Below are 6000 nucleotides of genomic sequence, written 5' to 3' on the forward strand. Positions count from 1 at the left end.
AGTGGCTCAGTCACATAGCTCACTGCAATCTCCAATTCCCAGGCTCAAGCAATCCTGCCTCAGCCTCCTGAGTAGCTAGGACTACAGGAGCACACCACCACACCTGGCTAAATTCTTTTTCTGGAGACAAGGGTCTCACTTTGTTATCTAGGCTGGTCTCAAACTTCTGGCCTTAAATAGTCTTCCTGTTTTGGCCCCCCAAAGTGCTGGGATTACAGGTATGAGCCACCACACCTGCCTTGGGAGAGGTCTAATAAATGACTGGTAACTCAACTTCGTGGTAACCTTGTTCTCTTGGGGTATGAGGTTGGGTTTGAACTGGATTATGTTTGGTGCAGGCAGAGAAACATGCTATTACTTTCACCTTTCAACTTGAGAGCAATTCATATTTGTGACTCATGTAATATGCTGGCTTCATAATAGAGGCTCAATAAATGGTTGTTCTCTTCCTTCTTCTGTTTATACTTTATTACATCTACTCAAAAATCTGGATCCCATAGCAGTTTAGAGGTTGAAACCTAGGACTTGAGAGTTCAAATCCTTGATCCACCACTTACTTGGCTGTGTGAACCTTGGGTAGATTCCTTAATCTTCATGAACTTCAGTTATACTATCTGTAGAATGGGGATTAAAAAATAGTGCTGTCTGTGAAAACGAAATGATTTTTAACCCAGTGCCTCAGGTGTAATAAGTACTAAGTAAATGGTGCCTTTATTTTTGTATGCTCTATGAGTCAAGTGGGACAAAATAAATTCCATTAAACAAAGGAAGAAATGAAGGCACAGAGAGCCAGATGTCTCCCCTGGGGTCAGTAAAGGACTCATGAACCCAACACGTGGCTCTCTTGTGATCCAAGCCAGAAGGGAACATGGTGTTCCCAGTACCGCTCAAAGCCAGGATTCCACCAGCCTGAAAGTTCCATGTTCCCAAAAGCTTTTCAAAGCTATAAATATAGATGGAGCCTTCTGAGAAATGTGCTGGGTCAGGGCTTTTGCCTAAGCAGACAACTTTGGCGGACTTTGGCCCTTTTTCCTGCTTGCTCTGTTCCATGAATCTGTTGTTTTAGTGCACTCTGTGGTTTCTATTTGAGTCTTCCAGAACCACTTTAGACTTAGAGAGGAGAGGAGGATAGGATGCCAATCTTTGGAAAAACACATGCACTGGAAAGACCCAGTTTAATTTAGCCAGAGTTACCACTGAATCTGTTGGGGCAATTGTTTTTAAATTTTAAGTGGTATATTTTCTTGTTTAGTTATTTTTAGAGCTGGTTTTCTGATTATAAATGCGTTACATGGCAATTATGAAAAATATGAAAGACAAAAATCCCATCCTTTGTTTTTTTTTTGGAAGGCAAGCAGTTTAGTAAAAACCCAATTTACCTAAATCCCATTGGAGTTTGAAAAAAAATACGTGCCTTATAGAATTGATAGCTTTTCCAATGAATTAATCAGTAAATCAATTAACCAGAAAATCTTTATTGAGTGCCTTTTGTGTGCTAAGGCAGATTCCCGGATGAGGTAAGAAAATGAAAAGCTCTGAACTAATAAATGTCATCCAGTCCCAGAGGGAGATCAATCCAATGGCAATGCAATTAGTGATCAAGCGATTGGTCCTTAGAGGTGGCAGGAGTTGAGACAGACAATAAATGTGGTATGAACTGGAGGAAAAATGAGCCCCAAGGTGAAGGAAAGGCTTGTTGAAAAAACCCAGTGGGGAAACATCCTGTTTCTTAGGCCACAAGTGAAGGAAAGGCGACCATATCCATCCACCCACTCAGTCATCCACCTGGTTAGTAGAGATTGATCCAGTGATGCATCTAATTAAAAACTGCATGCAGTTAAAAATTTTTATTACCCTGGGGTTACAGGTGCAGTGGCTCACGCCTGTAACCCCAGCACTTTGGAAGGCCAAAGCGGGTGGATAATGAGGTCAAGAGATTGAGACCATCCTGACCAACATGATGAAACCCCGTCCCTACTAAAAATACAAAAATTAGCTGGGTGTGGTGGTGCACACCTGTAGTCCCAGCTACTTGGGAGGCTGAGGCAGCAGAATCGCTTGAACCTGGGAGGCAGAGGTTGCAGTGAGCCGAGATTGTGCCACTGCACTCCAGCCTGGGTGACAGAGAAAGACACTGTTTCAAAAAAAAAAAAATTACCCTTAAAAAACAGCCTTTTGAGGTCTAATTAACATATAATGAACTGCACATATTTAAAGTGTACAATTTGATAAGTTTTGACATAAGTCTACACCAGTGAAACCATTGACACAGTCAGGATAATGAACTTATGCATCACCCTTAAAAGTTTCCTTGTGGCCCTTTCTAATTCTTTTCACCTACCTTCCCAGACAACCATTGATCTGCTTCTGTTGGTATATATTAGTTTGGATTTCCTGCAATTTTATAAAAATGGAATAATACAGTATTCACTAGTTTTTGTTGAGTTTACTTCACTCTGAATAATTATTTTGAGATCTATCCACATGGTAGCATATATCAATATTTCACTATTTCTATTGCTGAGTAGTATTCCATTGTATGGATATACCACAGTTAGTTTAATTCACCTGTTGTTGAGCATCTCTGTCGTTTATAGTTCTTGGATACTAAAAATAAACTTACTTTTTGTATAAACATGTTACACAATGAGAGGTCAAAGGACAAGCCTGACAAATCCAGTTTCTCAGAAAGAAACATTTAACAGGGACTTACGAACAGGAGCAATGTCTTGGGAAGCCACAGGATGTTGGCTCACAGCATTCACCCTAAAAAACATATTCTTCCTGTAGTAAGCTTTTTTGATAAAACATGTGCAGCTAGTCATGTCTCAGACTTTCTTGCAAAACTCTTGACTACTGGATAGGTTAGATAGATGTCTTTATGAAGGGTTATCTAAGCTATAGGAACATCTTGGTAGGCAGGAGTCACACATTGGTCATCTTGGTGGTTTCCCTTCAAGATGGTGTCACACTCCTGCCATGCAACAGGCTGTTTTCCTGTAAGACATATGCTTTCATTTGTTCATGGGTAAACACCTAGGAGTAGAATGTCTGGTTCATATTGTAAGTACACGTTTAACTTTTTAAGAAACTGAGAAACCATTTTCTAAAGTGATTGTACCATTTTACATTGCCACCAGCAGTATATAAGAGTTCTATTTTCTTTTTCTTTCTTTCTTTTTTTGTTTTTGAGATGGGATCTCACTCCTGGGGTCTCACCCAGGAGGCTGGAGTGCAGTGGCACAATCTTGGTTCACTGTAACCTTGACCTTCTTGGGGTCAAGTGATCCTCCCACTTCAGCCTCCCGATAGCTGGGGCCACAGGTGCATGCCACCATGCTCGGCCAATTTTTTGTATTAAATATTTTGGGTAGAGACGGGGTTTCACTATGTTGCTCAGCCTGGTCTTGAACTCCTAAGCTCAAGCAATTCTCTCACCTTAGCCTCCCAAAGTGCTGGGATTATAGGCATGAGCCACTGTACCCGGTCAAAAGTTCTATTTTAACCATTCTAATTGGCATAGTAGTTATATGTGATTTTAATTTGCATTTCACTAAAGATTAATGATTGAGTCTCTTTTCATGACATACGTCCCATCTGCATGTCTCCTTTGGTGAAGTGTCTGTTCAAATATTTTGGCCATTTAAAAAACTGGCTTGTTTTCTTAAGTTTCGGGAGTTCTTTATATATTTGAGATATAAATTTTGTATAAACTATATGATTGATCAGACATATGATTCTCTAACTCTGTAGCTTGTCTTATATTCTCTTCACAGTGTCTTTTAAAGAGCAAAAAATTTTTAATTTGATGAAGTCCAGTTTCTCAGTTTGTTGCTTTTTGGGTCATACTTTTGATGATGAATCTAAAAAATCTTTGCCTAGATCAAGATTAAATTTTTCAATGCCCTAAAGGATTTATAATTTTAGGATTTATATGTATATCTACAATCCATTTTGAATTAAGATTTATATATGATGTGAGGTATAGATAGGAGTTCATTTTTCTTTTAGCATATGGGTATCTAATTTTCTCAATACATTTTTGAAGCAACTTTAATTTCTCCACTGAATTACCTTTGCGTGTTTGTTAAAAATCAGCTGTCCATATATATGGGGTTATTTATGGATTTTTATATACTATGTCATTGATCTATTTATCATCTTTTATGCAAGTATTACACTGTCTTGATTATTACAACTTTGTAATAAGTCTTGGATGGTGTTAGCATTACAACTTTGTTCCTTTTTTTCTCCCCAGAGGTATCTTGATTATTTTAGGTCCTTTGCAGTACCATATACATTTTAGAATGCGACAATTTCTACAAAAAATTCTTCCTGGAGATTTCTGTTTGTATTTCATTGAATCTATACATCAAGTTGGGAAAATTTACATCATCTTAACAATATTGAGTTTTCTTGAACCTATAAACATAGGTTCAAGACCAACATTTTATGTATGTATGTATGTATGTATGTATTTATTTATTTTGAGATGGAGTCTCTGTTGCCCACGTTGGAGTGCAGTGGTACGATCTGGGCTCACTGCAACCTCTGCCTCCCAGGTTAAAGCGATTCTCTTGCCTTAGCCTCCTGAATAGCTGGGATTACAGGCATGCATCACCACACTCAGTTAATTTTTGTATTTTTAGTAGATACGGGGTTTCACTATGTTGGCCAGGCTGGTCTTGAACTCCTGACTTCAAGTAATCCACCTGCCTTGGTCTCCCAAAGTGTTAGGTTTACAGACATGAGCTACCATGCCTGGCCTATTTTGGTCTTTAACTTCTCTTGGCAGTAGTTAGTAATTTTCATAGTATAAGTTTTTCACATCTTTTGTCAGATTTATCTCTAAGTATTTAATATTTTTGATGTTATTGTGAATGGTATTGTTCATTAATTTTAATTTCTGGTTGTTTATTGGCATCATATAGATATCTAATAGATTTTTGTATCTTGAGATTGTATCCTGCAACTTCACTAAACTCAATTGTTGGTTCTAGTAGCTTATTTGTTGCTTCTATCAGATATTCTGCATAGATGACCACGTCATCTGTGAATAAAGAGAGTTTTACTTCTTTCCTATCTGAATGCCACTTTTCTCTTTGCACTACTGCACTGGTTAGAACCTTTAGTACAATGTTGAATAGAAGCAGTGATAGTGAACATACTTGTTTTGTTCCTACCCTCAGAGGAAAGCATTTATTCTTTCATTATGATGTTTGCTGTAGGTTATTTGAAGATGCTACAGGGTTCTCTTCAGGTTCTACATTGCTGAAAATTTTTATTAGAAATGAATGTTCTTAAATATTTACAAATGAGTTTTTTTTGCATCTATTGAGATAATCTGTTTTGCTTTTTTGTTTGTGAATTTGGTAAACTACTTGATTTGTTTATGAATGTTAAACCAACCTTGCATTTCTGGGATGAAGCACTACTCATCATAATATATTATCCTTTTTATGTATTGTTGGATTCAATGTGCTAATACTTTGTTTTGCAGTTTTACATGTATAATCATGAAGAATATCCATCTGCAGCCTTCTTTTTCTGTAATATCTTTATCTGATTTTAGTGGTAGGGTGATAGTGGTCTTATAGAGTCGGTTGGGGAGTATTCTCCCCTGTTCTATTTTCTGGACAACTTTATACATAATTGGAACTTACCAAGTATGTGAGTTGAACTTACCAAGTATGTGAGTTTGGGGAAGTCTCTAAACATGCATCTGCAAAATTGAGGAATAACAATACAATAGTGCCTACATCATAAAATTGTGAGAATTAAATGAGATATTCAATAACTTTTACTTGTTATAATTATTACCATGAGCCAGTGTCTCCAAGACAAGACTAAACTGGAGAATAGGCTAGAAAAGGGCCTCAAAAAACCTAGGTAATACCATTCAGGATATAGGCATGGGGAAGGACTTCATGTCTAAAACACCAAAAGCAATGGCAACAAAAGCCAAAATGGACAAATGGGATCTAATTAAACTAAAGAGCT

This window comes from Colobus angolensis, unplaced genomic scaffold (assembly GCF_000951035.1).
Source record: "Colobus angolensis palliatus isolate OR3802 unplaced genomic scaffold, Cang.pa_1.0 Scaffold92, whole genome shotgun sequence".
Taxonomy (NCBI): domain Eukaryota; kingdom Metazoa; phylum Chordata; class Mammalia; order Primates; family Cercopithecidae; genus Colobus; species Colobus angolensis.